Below are 17336 nucleotides of genomic sequence, written 5' to 3' on the forward strand. Positions count from 1 at the left end.
ATTTTCCTAAGTCCTGCAACCAAACGTGTGCTGTCTTCAACAACAGGGTCTTACCATCTAGTTCCCATGGGCAACCAGGAGCAATGGCAATAGAATGTACTGTTTTGGAGGCCTCTGGGACCTCTTTGGTTCTAGAGAGGTGTCCCATACCTCACACTGGGATTTACCCATAGTCTCTGGAACCAACATTATACCCCCTTGCTTGGTTATCTCTACTCATACTCTCCCTCCCAATTACATTATTTTTGTTATCTTATAGAGTAATATGTTTCCATATGGCTTTTTCATAATCCCTGGTTTTGAATAACCCTTTCCCTCAACCCTTCCTTTCTCCATCCCCCATCTCCCCAAACCCATCCTCACCCTGCCCTCATTTACGTCTTTTACTCCTATAGTTTGCCTGTCTACATCCACATAACAAGTATTTCACTAGCCCTCCCCCACACTTTAAATCCTTCCATCTCCCTGCATGGTATGTTTCTTGCTTCCCACTCTCTATAGACACTCCAACCTAAACTCAGAAATCTAAATATTCAAAATTAGAATCTCATATGTGACATAGAGTGTTCCTCTTTTTTGGTTTGAGTTACCTCACTCAACGTAATACTTTCCAATTCCATTCATTTTTCTGTAAGTTTCAGATTTTTTAAAGCTGAGTACAATTATATTGTGTGTGTGTGTGTGTGTGTGTGTGTGTGTGTGTCTATATATATATATATATACATTTTCATTATCCATCAGTTGATGGACATCTACTGATGGGTTTCCATGGGTATAAGCTGGGTCCACTTCTTAACTATTGTGAATAGAGCAGCAATGAACATGAATATGCAGTTGTAAGATATAGATAACTTTGGGAATACCACCAGGAGTAGAATAGCTGGATCATGTGGTAGTTCTATTTTTACTTTTTGAGAAACCTCCATACCAGCTTATACTCCTACCAACAATGAATAAGTGTTCCCCATTCCCCACATCCTTGTCAGTATCTGTTGTTTTCTTGGTAGTAGCCATTCTGACTCAGAAAGGTTGTCTTAGATCAGGTCAGATTTACAAAAGGATGAAATCAATTCAGAACTCTTGTGTATACAGGATGAAGTGCCACCACTGCCTCTCCTTTTACCAGGGAGAGATGAAGAAGGTCCAGAGAAGTCACCAATGTGGCGTCAGGAAGCCCTCCACAGTCCAAGAGACAGCGACCCTTCCCCCATCCAGTTCTTAAGGAATGATGTATCTTTAGAGAAGACCACAGCCATTGGGCCAAACCCTACTATTCAATTGGTCATTGGACAGAATAGCATAATTCCCACAAGTAGAGTCTCAAAGCAGCTTTGTTTTGTATTTCACTGATGGCCAAGGATGTTTGGTACTTTTAGAAAGTGCCATGCAGACTGCTGGGGGAGAAAAGTGATCAATGGTCTTATCCAGCTATTAACTCTGTGTGCTGACCTGCCAATCATGATGTGTCCACTGGTGCAGCAGTGGCATCACAAGTTAACCACTTTCTGACTGAATTTGAGTCCTATCTCACAGGACGAAATTCACATCAGGCACTCCAAATCTTGTCAAAAGCCTATGCCGGGGAAGTCACAATTATTGTTTTGCTAAATGGACATGTCAAACAACTTTCTAAAGATTTGTTTACTCATAGACTAGCACTGCTCTTTGTCAAAAAGTTCTTCTTCTTTCATGTGATCAATTAATGCAGAGACTCATAACAGGTCAAAGTGTTGAGAGAAAATGACTGTTGAGTGCTTGGTCCTGAGTGAGGGATCCATCTTCAGAATATGACAGAGCTATTGCAATCACAAGTTCTACATAAATGCATGCTGGGTATAGAGACAGCCTGATGCATAGAAGATGCTGAATAGATGTTAATTTTGACTTGACTAAGAGCTACAATAGTGTTTTCTGCACTGCTATATTAAAGGTCTTATTTTAACCCTTAACTCTAAAAATACTCTATACTACCTTCTGTCTGTACCCTTCTCTCTTACCCTTATTGGGGCTGCATCTGCAGTATCCAAGTGCTTTCTACTGCTAGCTAAAACTGAAAGAGCAGCCTGATCTCAGGCTTAGAGCTGACTGCATAGCCCTCTAGACAGTAATGAGTTACAAAAGTCCATGTGAGAACTCACCCGTAAATGAAAACGAGGACATGTAGGTTCAAGGTGTGGTTGAGGAGAAGGTTTCTATTGTAGGCACAAGGGAGAGAACAGCCAGAGACATCTGGAAGAGTCCAGAGCAGAGAGAGAAAGCAGTAGACTGGGCATGGCCAGAGGACTGAACCAAGAGGAGAGAGAAAGAGAGAGAGAGAGAGAGAGAGAGAGAGAGAGAGAGAGAGAGAGAGAGAGAAGAACAAGGGAGCAATAGAAGAGGGAGGGGCAGGAGAGGGGAACAGGAGACAGAGAAGAAACAAGAGGCAAAGAGAAGAACCAGAAGCACCAAGAGGAACCAGGAGAGTGGGCAGCTGCAATGGCTGGTTTATATAGGAATCAGAAGTTGGGGGCCGGGAAGCAAAGCTCAGGGGCTGGAGAGGTTTAGGATAGGGTGTGCAGATGAGAAGTGCTGAGAGGACCAGGACTCTAACAGGTACTTGAGATGCTGAGAGAGCCTGGTGGCTAGAGTCTGCTTTGATATGTTAATAGGCACCTCAGCCATTTGCCCTGAGTTTCTCTGGGAACTAACTCTTAGGTCTCAAACTCAAAATGACTAACTGTTGTGGCCAGTCAATATATCAAAATAGACTCTGGATGCCATTCTCCCTCAATCCCTACTCACAAGTATCTGTTACAGAGTTATCCTGGCTGGTTTACCCCACTTTCTACCCTAAACTTCGAGTCTCAAACTCAGCACAAATGGCTAATTCTAACAACCAGAAAGACTCACAGAAAATATGACAAGAAGATTGAAAAGAGTAGAGAAGACATAAATATAAATACTGGAGGACACGTACATCTCAAAGATGGGCAAAACATAACAACGAAACACACTACACACACACACACACACACACACACACACACACACACACACACACACAGAGTAGGAGGGAAAAAGTTACCATGATTTCTCCCTAAGTTCACATCTTGTCAACACTGGAAACTAGAGATAATGAAATGCCTGAAAAATCATTCAAAATTTCATTTAAAAAATTATTAGTGAACAAATAGAAGACTCAACTAAATAGATAAATGAATGAAACCAATTCACGATCTGTAAGAAAGTTATCAATGTAGATGAAGCAGTCAATAGTTTAGAAGAGAAATTATAAATATATGGGGGAAATACTCAGCAAGGAAATTGAGGTGTTAAAAGGCAACAACAACAAAATGGTAAAAATGAAGGGTCAGGTAATCAAACAAAACAAGCAAGGAACAACAGCAACAAAACCAAACAGTGGAAAGCATCATCCATAGACAAGACAAGCAAAAGAAAGATGTCAGAGATGGAAGACAGAATGAAGATACACATATATAAAGAAAAGAAATAGTATGCCCAAAACTTTTAAAAACTATGGGCCACTTTCAGAGATCATGACTAAGAATCTGTAGGACAAAGAAGGAGCTGAAATAAAGAATAAAAGCATAGACGATTAGTTTAATGAAATCATCACAGTACATTTTTCCAAACCCACAGAAGGAAATGGAGATACACACTCTTGATGCACATAGAACCCCAAAAGACACTACCAGAGAAGAACTTCTCTATGACATATCATAGTCAAATTTTCAAAAATATAAAGAAATTTAACAATATTAATGATGGTGGGAAATATCAATTCCCATACAAGGGCAGAAGTATCAGAATACATCAGATCTGTGATAATGAAGCCTGAAAGTGCAAGAAGGCATGGGATCGTGTGCTTCAGGGCTCTAAAGGAGATACCATTAACAAAGTTGTTATTTCCAGCAAAATTATCTTTTAAAATTGACAGAGGAATAAGAATTTTTTAAGACAAGTACAAATTAAGCAATTAATGACAACAAACCAGCATTGCAGAAAATACTTGAATGAATCTTATGCACAGAGAAATGATGAAACCAATATAATCCATAATAGTGTAAAAAAATGTATTTAATGAGAATGTAAACAAATAAACCTCTAGTACTAACAGGGAAAGAAAAAAAACAACTAGGAACTCAACCAAATAGAGCAAAACCCTGGGACAGAACAAAGACACACCCAGCAATAATCTTAAATGAAAGTGGCCTAAACTCTCCAATTAAAAGATGTAGATGAAAATAAAAACAAATAATTAAGAAAAAAAGAAGACCAACTACTTATTGTCTCTAAGAAATGCTGCAGAAACATCCAGAAACTGAGGATCAAAGGACAGAAATGAACTTCAAAGCAGATGGAAGCTGTGAATAAGCCAGGATACCTAAACTTATAAAGTCTTAAGAAACTAGGAAAAGAAAGAACATGCCTCTATACAATAAAACAACATGGAATAAACTTACAGGTGATATTATACCTGATATGCAAATATTTAATGTATTTCTTTTGTAATCTAAACCACAAGGGTGCTCACTTCCTCCACTTTTATTTAACATGATACTTCAAGTTTTATTCAGATCAACAATGCAAAAGAAATAGGAGGGATACAGATAGGAAAGGAAGAATCAAATTTATCCTTTTTAGTAGTGGACCTATAAGCATCCTAAAAATTCTACCAGAAAGTTCTTAGATATGTTAAACACTTTCAGTGAGGTAGAAAGGTACAAAGCAATACAAAACTCAATAACTTTTTGAGTAGTAGTAACAATATTTCTGAGAATGAAATTAAATAAAACTCACCCACAGAAGTCTAAATATTGTACAGGAATTAATGTAATCAAGGAGGTAACTTATCTTTACAATGAAAACTTTAAGAAGCCAAAGAAAGAAGTTGAAGTAGATAGGAGATGATGGACAAACATCCTTTGATTTGAATTGGCAGAATCAATATTGTAAAAATGTCTGTGTTATCACAGTCTTGCAGAGTTGACACAAGCTCCATCCATCTTCCAGGATCTTCTTCATAGAACTAGAAAAAACAATCTTAAAATTCGTATAGAAACACAGAATATTCTGGAGTTAAGCAGTCCTAAACTGAAAGAACAATATGGAAACATCACAATACATCATCTTGAATATACTGCAGAGCTTTGGTAGTGAAAACCAAATGATACTAGCACACAGAGAGACATGAAGATATATATAGATATATAGATAGATATATCTATCTATATATCTATATATATCTTAGGAAGGAGCTCCTTCCTACCTAGCTTCAGAGTGTAGACATCACAGTCTTGAATAGGCGCCAACCAGGCTATAAGATCATTCATGAATGTTGAATACATTCATGGTACAAATGTGCCTTGTCCCCTCAGAAACTTATCTTGAACCTTTCCTTTGCAAGACATTAAGAGATGGGATTGCGTGGGACCTTTAAGAGATTATTAGGGTGGTACCCTCATGAATGGATTCATCTACTCACAGGATTAAAGGGTTAATGAGTCAATAGGCTATCTCTAGAATGACTATACTAAAAAAGCCTTTTGAATTGGGTCTGTCCCACCTTGGCACTCATATATCACCCCAAGTATTAACTCAGGATTCTGCAGACATGAAGGCCATCAGTAGACATGATCTACTTTTTCTTAGATCACATTTGTGAGCTAACAAATCTTTCCTCTGCAACACTCCCATTATGTGGCCTTGTGGTTATACTGATATGTATAGAAGGAGCCAGCAAAATCACACTCAAGTGTTCAGAGCAAGAGTGACTGGATACACTTTGCCAATACAAAGTAGGATAGTCCTTTAAATTTTCTGCTTCACTGAAAAGTTTGCCAGATATTCTGGAGCTGTAGGCTGAAGATGGATGTTCCCACCCCAGGGGAACTTTGGGTGACTATCTAGGCAGCCAAATGTCTCTGTTGTTGGATAATATTACATCTTTCTGGGCTGTTGATGGAGTTGAAGACTAGATAGTTATATTTGCAGTTTTCTGAGGTATGATAGAAAGTAAATTAGGTGGAAAACTTTGGATTCACTAAGATAGTATAGACAATGCTTTATTTTCTCTGAATATGCTAACTACAAATGGACAGAATATCATAAATGTAATTCTTACTTGATAACGTTTTTGTGTATAGTTTTACTATGTGAAAGTTAAAACCTTTTTATTTAGACAAAAGGGGGAAATGTTGTAGAATATTATTTTAAGATGTGCTACATTTATTTATGCTGTGGAACATTTGTTTAATGATGCAAAGTTATGTTGCATTCTTTTATGTAGAATTTAACTCTGTGAAACTGTGTTACATTGCTTGTCTAAAACAACTAATGGTATAATAAAGAGCTAACTGGCCAATAGTGAGGCAGGGAAAAGGATAGACAGGGCTGGCAGGTGAAGAGAATAAATAGGAGGAATCTGAAAAAAGAGAGAGCAAGAGAAGAAGGAGAGAATGACAGAAGAGGTCAGGCACTCAGCCACCCAGCAAGCCATGGAGTAAGAGGATAAGTAAGATACATAGGAGTAAGAAAAGGAAAAAGCCTAGAGGCAAAAGGTAGATGGGATATTTTGTTTAGAAAAATTGGCAAGAAACAAGCCAAGCTAAGGCCAGGCACTTAAGAATAAGCCTCTGTGTGTGATTTATTTGGGAGCTGGGTGGTGGGCTCCCCAAAAGAGCAAAAATAATCAATTATACTTCTTGCATATGATCCCTAGCCTTGGCAAAAGTGCAGAGCAGTAACAGTAACTGGCAATTGCTCTCAATTGGCATGCTGTCATTACTAGAATTCAGAGCCTCTGTTTTCATGTGCAAGTTATCACTCTCATTTGGTAAATAAAAAAATCCACCATCAATGTCTATGTACTCCATTCCTCAAGATGGTGAGACACGAACCCAACAGAAGATTCAGCTGCTTCATTAATAACAAAAAAATTGACTAACACACAGTCAACAGGAAAAGATTTGTTTCCTAAAATGATGAAACAAAATACCTAAATTGATGGTAGAATTATGTCTAGCTACATTTTTCAGTTAAATTGGACATAAATAATAAGTTTCCAATACCTATAGGCTTATTTTTTGTTTCATTGTTGAATAATTTGTTTTTTGGAGGTTGGGGGAAGCATTTGTCTGGCTTTCTGGAGTCCATCATGGAGGGAAAGTACAAATGTTATTAACAACTTGGCCTTCTCTTTAGCCTCTGGAATATTTTCTTTTTTGTCTTGTTCATGGATATGAAATGGTGAGGAAATAGGAGCCTCCCTCTTCCTAACACACCCACTAAACACTGTAGATTATTGTCTTTGATTTTCTTTATAAATCTCTTGCTCAATATTTCTGTTTCTGTTTGTAGTTTGTTGTTTCCCCCTTGCCTTTCCATGTTTGTTACCTCTTTAAAAATGTTTTTAGTTGAAATTACATCATGTCCCCTCCCTTTCCTCTTTCTAGCTCCTTCTAATTCCCTTACCTTGAACCCCTCCTCTGACCCCTACTTTCAAGTTAATAGCTTCTTTTCATTGATTATATTTGCTACATATGTGTGTATACGCACACACACACACACACACACACACACACACACACACACACACACACACACACAAACCTGCTGAGTCCATTTTTGTTGTCTGTGTGTATATGGCTTCAAAGGTAACTCCTCTGTGTTGAACAACCAAGTCACAGTTCAAAACTTTTCTCTCAGAGTCATGGGGATGCAGGAGAGTGACGCCTGTCCTCACTACTTCCTTTTTAGGTCCTGATGCTTCTCTCTTTTCATTCTCTCCTGTCACTGTTGGGGAATGCTGTATGCCAGACAAGCTGGGTTCCTTTCTAGTTCTCTTCTGTTAATCCTTTTCTTTCATGAAACGTCATGAGGTGCTTTTCTTTCATAATTTTTCTTTTATTTAATCCTTTATTTTGTGTTTTCAATACATTCCAAGTGCAGCTTCCCCTCCAATCACTCCTCCCAGTCCCCAACACTTCTTCCAGCGCTTCCTCCACTTCCCCTTTGCCCCAGATTCATTCCTCAATTTTCCCTTCAGAAAAAAGTAGGATTTCCAGAGATATCAACCCAATATGCCATAGCAAGATACAACAAGACTAGGCACAAACCCTCATATCACAGCTGGGCGAGGCAACCTAGCAGGAGGAAAAGGGGCCCAGAGCATATGGAAGAGTCAGAGACAGCCTCACTCCCACTGTTAGGAGTCCTGTAACAAACAGCAAGCTGTACAACCATAACATACATGCAGAGGACCTAGCACAGACCCATGCAGGCTCTGTGACTGCCATTTCCATCTCTGTGAGCCCCTATGAGCCCCGTTTTGTTGATTCTGTGGGCCAGGTTCTCTTGGTGTCCTTGACCCCTCTGGCTCCTACACTCCTTCCTTCCTCTCTTCTATGGGGTTCCCTGAGCTCCTAGAGAGGAACTTGATGGAGATCTCCAGTTTGGGCTCTCTCTCCACCTAATGTTTGACTGTAGGTCTCTGCATCTGCTCCCACCAGCCCTTAAGGAAGCCTCTCTAATGATGATTGGGCTAGGCATTTATGAGTGTGTAAGAATATCGTTAGGAACCATGTTATTGATGTTTTTCTATCTTAGTTCTCTGGAACATCCAGCCTCTGGTTCCTAATCACCCAGAAATGGGCTCCCCCTTGTGGTATGGGCCGTAAATTAGACCTGTCATTGGTTGGCTGCTCCCCCAAGTTCTGAGCCTGCACTGATTCAGCATATTTTGCAGGCAGGGTAGATTGTAGATCAAAGGTTTTGTGGCTGTGCAGAAAAGATTAAAATCCCACCGGTCCAACCACTGGAAACCTTGCTGGTTACATAAGATGGCCGGCTAAAACACCAAATCCTCCACTGCTGGAAACACTCGCTATGGTCACTAAGGATTCCCTTGTAGAATCTTGGGAATTTCTACTACACTAGGTTTCCACATCATTTCCCCCAAATGCCCTCCAATTCCAGCCATCTCTCCCATATTCTCTCCCTTCAATGTTCCCCACCTGATCCCTCTTGGTCCCATTCCTGCACAACTGAATTCTACTCACAAAAATTTATTCTATTTACCCTTTCCCAAAGAGATACATTCATCCTCCTTAGAGCCCTCATTGTTACTTAGACTTTCTGAGTCTGTGAATTGTAGCATGATTATCATTTACTTAACAGCTAATGTCCAGTTATAAAAGAGTCCATACCATGTTTGTTTGGGTTACATCATTCAGAATGATTTTTTTTTCTTGTTCCATCCATCTGCCTGGAAATTTAATGATGTCATTTAACAATTTTATTTGTTATTTTTTCTTTTGTTTTTGTTTTTGATTTTCAAGAAAGGGTTTCTTTGTGTAACAGCTCTGGCTGTCCTGGCACTCATTTTGTAGGCCAGGATGGGCTTGAACTCATAGAGATCTACCTGCCTCTGCCTCCCAAGGGCTGGTATTAAAGCCCTGTGCCACCACATTCTTTTTATTTTAATTAATTTTATTTATTTATTTTACATCCTGGCAGCAGTTTCCCCTTCCTTTCTCCTCCCATTCCCTTCCTTCCCCTCTCCTCATCCTGCCCCAATCCACTCTTCCTCTATTTCTGTCCAGAAAGGGGCAGGCCTCCCATGGGTATCAACAAAGCATGGCATATCAAGTTGCAGTAGGGCTAAGCACCACCCCTTGTATTAAGGCTGGGCAAGACAACCCAGTATGAGGAATAGGGTCCCAAAAGCTAGCCAAAGCTTTAGGGGCAACCCTTGCTCCCACTCTCAGGAGTCCCCTAGATAGACCGGTTTACACAACTATCAGATATATGTGGAGGGCCTAGGTCAGTCCCATGCAGGATCCGTGGTTGTCAGTTCAGACTGTGAATTCCTATGAGCCCAGGGTAGTTGATTCTGTGCGTTTTCTTGTGATATCCTTGACCCCTCTGGCTCATACAATCCTTCCTCTCTCTCTTCAGCAGGATTCCCTGAGCTTGGCCTAATGAAAGGCTGTGGGTCTCTGCATCTGTTTCCATCAGTTACTGGATGAAGGATCTCTGATGACAATTGGGTTACTCACCAATCTATGAGTATAGCAGAATATTGTTAGACATCATTATGTTGACTTTTTTTTCTTCAGTTGTATTTGGTTCCATCTATCCTAGGTCTCTGGGCTATCCAATATCAGGGTCCTGGCACTTCAGGCATTGTCAAGAGTGGGCTCACTCTTGTAAAATGGGTCTCAGGCTTGACCACTCATTGGTTGGCCACTCCCACAAATTATGCACCACTCTTACCCCAGCACATCCCTTGTGGCTGGGTTGGTGTCCCAATCCCTCCACTGGAAGTTTTTCCTGGTCACAGGAGATGGCCAGTTCAGGCTACTTATTGACTATTGCTATGAGTCTTAGCTGGGGCCATCCTTGTAGATTCCTGGGAGTTTCCCTTGCACCAGGTTTCCACCTGACTCTAAAATGGCCCCCTGATCATTTCAGTCATCTCTTTCAGTACTCTCCCCCTCCAGCCACATCCCCAACCTGATACCTCACGTTCGCATCCCCACCTGCCGCCAGTCCACCCACAGGATCTATTCTAGTTCCTCTTCCCAGGGAGATCCATGCATCCCTGCTTGGACCCTCCTTGTTACCCAGCCTCTCTGGGTCTGTGGACTGTGGCCTGGTTATCCTTTACTTTACAGCTAGTATCCACTTATAAGTGAGTATATCCCATGTTTGTCTTTCTGGGTCTGGGTTACTTCACTCAGGACGATTTTTTTCTAGTTGTATCCATTTTCTTTCAAATTTTATGATGTCATTGTTTTTAACAGCTGAGTAATACTCCATTGTGTATATGCACCTCATTTTCTTTATAATTCTTCAGTTTAGGAGCATCTAGGTTGTTTCCAGGTTCCTGCTATATGTTGCTAAGAACATAGTTGAGCAAGTGCCCTTGTAGTATGATTGAGCATTCTTTGGGTATATGCCCAAGAGTGGTATGCTGTGGGGTGGTCTGTATGTCAAATTGCTCTGATTGGTCAATAAATAAAACACTGATTGGCCAGTGGCCAGGCAGGAAGTATAGGCGGGACTAACAGAGAGGAGAACTGAGAGAACAGGAAGGTGGGAGGAGACACAGCCAGCCGCAGCCATGACAAGCAGCATGTGAAGATGCCGGTAAGCCACGAGCCACGTGGCAAGGTATAGATTTATAAAAATGGATTAATTTAAGATGTAAGAACTAGATAGCTAGAAGCCTGGCATGGCCATACAGTTTGTAAGCAATATAAGTCTCTGTGTTTACTTGGTTGGGTCTGAGCGGCTGTGGGACTGGAGAGTAACAGAGATTTGTCCTGACTGTGGGCCAGGCCGGAAAACTCTAGCTACAGTGGTATAGCTGGGTCTTGAGGTAGATTGATTCCCAATTTTCTGAGAAACCTCCATATTGATTTCCACAATGGCTGTATAAGTTTGTACTCCTCCAGTAATGGAGGAATGTTCCCCTTGCTCCACATCTTCTCCAGATCTTACCCATTCTGACAGGTGTAAGATGTAATCTCAGAGTTGTTTTGATTTGCATTTCCCTAATGGCTAAGGATTTTGAGTATTTCTTTAAGTGATTCTTAGTCATTTGATATTCCTCTGTTGAGAATTGTCTGTCTAGATCTGTATCCCATTTTTTAAGTTGAAAATTTGATTTTTTGATGTCTAGTTTCCTTGAGTTCTTTATATGTTTTAGAAATCAGTCCTCTGTCCTCTGTCAGATGTGGGACTGGTGAAGATCTTTTTCCATTCTATAGGCTGTCATTTTGTCCTATTGAGAGTGCTCTTTGCCTTACAAAATCTTTTCAATTTCATGAGGTCCCATTTATTAATTGTTGATCTTAGTGTCTATGCTACTGATATTCTATTCAGGAAGTTGTTTCCTGTGCCATTATGGTCAAGGCTATTTCCCACTTTCTCTTCTGCCATGTTTAGTCTAACTGATTTAGGTTAAGGTCTTTGATCCACTTAGACTTGAGTTTTGTGCAAGGTGATAAATACAGATTTATTTGTATTCTTCTATGTGTAGATATCCAGTTATGCCAGTACCATTCGTTGAAGAAGTTATCCTTTTACCATTGTAAATTTTGTCTTCTTTATAAAAAAAAAGTCAAGTGTCTATAGGTGTGGATTTGTATCTGGGTCTTCAATTTTATTCCACTGATCAATGTGTCTGTTTTTATGCCAATACCATGCTATTTTTATTACTGTAGCCCTGTAGTAAAGCTTGAAATCTAGAAATCTAGGATGGTGATACCTCTAGAAGTTCTTTTTTTTTTTATTATTATTATTATTATTATTATTATTATTATTATTATTATTGGTTTTTCCATACAGGGTTTCTCTGTGCAGTTTTGGTGCCTATCCTGGATCTCACTCTGTAGACCAGGCTGGCCTTGAACTCTCAGAGATCCACCTGGCTCTGCCTCCCAAGTGCTGGGATCAAAAACGTGTGCCACCACTGCCCAGCCTGGAAGTTCTTTTATTGTACAGGATTGTTTTAGCTATCCTAGGTTTTTATTTTGTTTTGTTTTTCCACATGAAGTTGAGTATTGTTCTTTCAAGGTTTGTAAAGAATTGTATTGGAATTCTGATGGTTGATTGTATTGGATCTATAGATTGCTTTTGGTAGGATAACTCTTTTTATTATGTTCATCCTACTGATCCATGAGCATGAGAGATCTTTCCATCTTCTGATATATTCTCCAATTTCTTTCTTCAAAGACTTTAAATTTTAATCATACAAGTCTTTCATTTGCTTGGTTAGAATATTACCACAAGATATTTTATATTGTTTGTGACAATTGGGGAGGGTGTTTTTTCCCTGATTTCTTTCTCAGCCTGTTGATCGTTTGTCTATAAGAGGACTACTGTTTTTTGAGATAATCTTGTATCTAGCCACTTCACTAAAGGTGTTTTCAGCTCTAGGAGTTCCCTGATAGAATTCTTGGTGTCACTTATATAACTATCACATCATCTGCAAACAGGATACTTTGACTTCTTCTTTTCCAATTTGTATCCCCCGATTTCCTTTTGTTGTCTTATTGCTCTATAATTTTAATTACTCTATTGAATAGATATAGAGAAAGTGGACAGCCTTGTCTTGTTCCTGGTTTTAGTGGAATCGCTTTAAGTTTCTCTCAATTTAATTTGATGTTGGCTGTCTGTTTGCTATATATTGCTTTTATTATGTTTAGATATGTTTCTTGTATCCTTAATCTCTTCAATACTTTTATCACAAAGGGGTGTTGGATTTTGTCCAAGCACCTACTTTTTGTTCAGCATCTACTGAGATATATATGTTTATTTTCTTTCAGTTTATTTTTATGGTGGATTACATTCATTGAATTTTGTATATTGAACACTCCCTCCATCTCTGGGATGATTCCTACTTGGTCATGTTGGATGGTCTTTTTGATGTGTTCTTAGATTCAGTTTGTCAGAATTTTATTGAATATTTTTGCATCAGTGTTCATGAGGGAAATCAGTATGTAGTTCTCGTTCTTTGTGGAGTCTTTGTGTGATTTGGGCATCAGGGTAACTGGTATCATAAAATGAATTGTCAATGTTGCTTTTGTTTCTATTTTGTGGAATAATTTTAGAAGTATTGATATTAACTCTTCTTTGAGAGTCTGGTAGAATTCTGTGCTGAAACCATCTAGGCATGGGCTCTTTTGGTTGGGAAACTTAGGATGACTGCTTTTAATTCCTTAGGGGTAATGAGTCTATTTACATTGTTCATCTGATCTTAATTTAATTTTGGTATGTGGTATCTATCAAGAAATTTGTCCAGTTCTTTTAGATTTTTCCAATTTTCTGGAGTTCAGGTTTTTGAAGTGTGATCTAATGATTCTCTGGATTTCCTCAGTGTCTGTTGTTATGCCCCTTTTCTTTCTGATTTTGTTAATTTGGATATTCTCTCTCTGCCGGTTGGTTAGTTTGGATAAGGGTTTGTCTATTTTGTTGATATTCTCAAAGAACCAACTCTTTGTTTCATTGAATCTCTGTATTGTTTTCTTTGTTTGTATTTTTATTGATTTTAGCCCTCAGTTTGATTATTTCCTGCTGTCTACTCCTCTTGGGTGTGTTTGCTTCTTTGTTCTAGAGCTTTCATGTGTACTGTTAAGTAGATAGTATGAAACTACTTCAAATTCTTTATGTAGGCACTTAGTGCTGTGAACTTTTCTCTTAGCACTGTTTTCTTTGTGTCCCATAAGTTTGGGTATGTTGTGCATTCCTTTTCATTGAATTTTAGGAAATCTTTAATTTCTTTCTTCATTTCTTCCTTGACCCAGTGGTAATTGAGTTGAGAGTTGTTCAGTCTACAGGCTTCTGTTATTTCTGTTGCTGTTGAAATCCAATTTTAATCCATAGTGTTCTGATAGGATGAAGGAGGTTATTTCACTTTTCTTTTATCTGTTGAGTCTTGCTTTGTGATTGAGTATGGGGTCAATTTTAGAGAAAGTTGGAATATTTTATTTTTTCCTTATATGGTGATTGAAAGTTTTTCTGGGTATAGAAGTCTGGGTTGGTGTTATGGTCTCTTAGAGTCTCCAGGACATCTGTCCAAGTCCTTCTGGCTTTTAGAGTATCCATTAAGAAGTTGGGTATAGCTCCGAGACTACAACTGTTCCCTGAGACAGAGCCTGCCAGCTCCTGACTGGACTAAGAGGTGAGTCTTTATCCTCATACCCAAACACCCCAGCCCCTATGCTTTAGGCCCAGGAGTACAACCCTGAGCCCCTTACACTATCACCCATTACAGTCCCAGTTTCAGGCCAGTTGGCAGGCAGACCTCCTGCACACAGGTCAGACTACCCCTATCCCCCATCAGACCCTGTAATCCAAGCCCCACCTCCCCCAAATCCCACCCACCCTCTGAGGCTGCAACTGTTCCCTGAGACAGAGCCTGCCAGCACCACACTGGACTAAGAGAGCCTGCCAGCACCCAACTGGACTAAGAGGCCGGTTGGCAAATAGACCTCCTGCAGACAGGTCAGATTACCACCAGCTACCACATGCTAAGACTGCAGCTACTCCCTGAGACAGAGCCCACTAGCACCAGTTGGACTAAGAGCTGCTCCCTAAGACAAAAAGTCCAAGAGCTCCCACTGGATCAAGAGTATCAATCAGACCAAGGGAGGCTCCCTCAGACACAGACACTGTTTGAACCAAGTGGAGAAAGAGATGGGTAGATGCCGGTGCAAAAATACAGTCAACAACATAAAAACCAATATGGCTCCATCAGAACCTACATCAGCAAGACCTGAACATCCCAACACAGAAGAAACAGAAGATATCTACCATATAAATGACTTTAAGAAGATATTAGAGATCTTAAAAGAGAAAATGAAAAATTCCCTTAAAGAAATAGAGGAAAAGTCAAACAAAAAATGGAAAGAAATCAGTAAATCCCTTGAAAGCTAAGAGAAAGCAATTAAGCAAGTGAGGGAAGCAGTTCAAGATTTCAAAACTGAAATGGAGTCAATAAAGAAGACACAAACTGAGGTAATGCTGGAAGTGGAAAATCTGAGTAAATGAATAGGAACTACAGATGCAAGTATAACCAACAGAATTCAAGAGATGGAAGAGCAGATCTCTGGCATTGAAGATATGGTAGAAGAAATAGATTCACCAGTCAAAGAAAACACTAAAGCCAACAAAGTCATGACCCAAAATGTCCAGGAAATTTGGGACACCATGAAAAGACCAAACCTAAGAATAACAGGGATGGAAGAAGGAGAAGAATATCAACTCAAGGGCACAGAAAATATATTCAACAAAATCATAGAGGAAAACTTTCCCAACCTAAAGAAGGAAATGCCTATAAAAATACAGGAGGGTTACAGACACCAAATAGACTGGATCCAAAAAAAATTCCCCTCACCACATAATAATCAAACCACTAAACATACAGAATAAAGAAAAAATATTAAGAGCTATGAAGGAAAAAGGCCAAGTGACATATAAAGGCAGACCCATAAGAATAATGCCTGATTTCTCAATGGAGACTCTAAAAGCCAGAAGGTCCTAGACAGATGTTATGCAGATACTAAGAGACCGTGGATGCCAACCCAGACTATTGTACCCAGCAAAACTCTCAACCAACATAGACGGAGTAAACAAAATATTCCATGATAAAACCAGATTTAAAAAATATCTCTCCACAAATCCAGCCCTACAGAAAGCACTTGAAGGAAAAATCCAATCTAAGGAAGTTAGATACACCCATGAAAACAGAGGCAATAGATAGTCGCATAACAACAAATACCAAAGAAGGGAAACATACAACACCAGCACCAAAAAATAACAGGAATTAACAATCACTGGTCATTAATGTCCATTAATATTAATGGTCTCAATTCACCTATTAAAAGGCTAACAGAATGGATCCAAAAACAAGATCCATCATTTGCTGCATACAAGAAACACACCTCAACTTCAAAGACAGACACCACCTCAGAATAAAAGGCTAGGAAAAGACTTTCCAATCAAATGGATTTAAGAAGCAAGCTGGTGTAGCTATTCTAATATCTAATAAAATAGACTTCAAACCAAAATCAATTGAAAGAGATCGGGAAGGACACTACATATTTATCACAGGGAAAATCCGACAAGATGAAGTCTCAATTCTGAATATTTATGCCCCTAATACAAGGGCACCGACATTCATAAAGGAAACATTACTAAAGCTTAAATCACACATCAAACCCCATACACTAGAAGTGGGAGATTTCAACACCCCACTCTCACCAATGGACAGGTCTGCCAGACAGAAACTTAACAGAGAAATAAGGGAACTAACAGACATTATGACTCAAATAGATTTAATAGATATCTACAGAATATTCCACCCTAACACCAAAGAATATACCTTCTTTTCAGCACCCCATGGAACCTTCTCCAAAATCGACCATATACTTTGTCACAAAGCAAATCTCAACAGATACAAAAAAATTGAAATAACCTCCTGTGTCTTATCAGACCATCGTGGCTTAAAGTTAGATTTCAACAACAACAAAAGTTACAGAAAGCCTAAAATCTCATGGAAACTGAATAATGCCCAATTGAATCACCAATGGGTCAAGGAAGAAATTAAAAAAGAAATTAAAGATTTTCTAGAATTCAATGAAAACGAATGTACAACATACCCAAACTTATGGGACACCATGAAAGCAGTGCCGAGGAAAATTCATAGCACTAAGTGTCCATATAAAGAAGTTGGAGAAATCTCACACTAGTGACTTAACAGCACAACTGAAAGCTCTAGAACAAGAAGAAGCAAACTCACCTAGTAGAAACAGACACCAAGAAATAAT

The sequence above is a fragment of the Peromyscus californicus genome, unplaced genomic scaffold, assembly GCF_007827085.1.
Source record: "Peromyscus californicus insignis strain IS unplaced genomic scaffold, ASM782708v3 Scaffold_6__1_contigs__length_162567912, whole genome shotgun sequence".
In the NCBI taxonomy this organism is placed as follows: domain Eukaryota; kingdom Metazoa; phylum Chordata; class Mammalia; order Rodentia; family Cricetidae; genus Peromyscus; species Peromyscus californicus.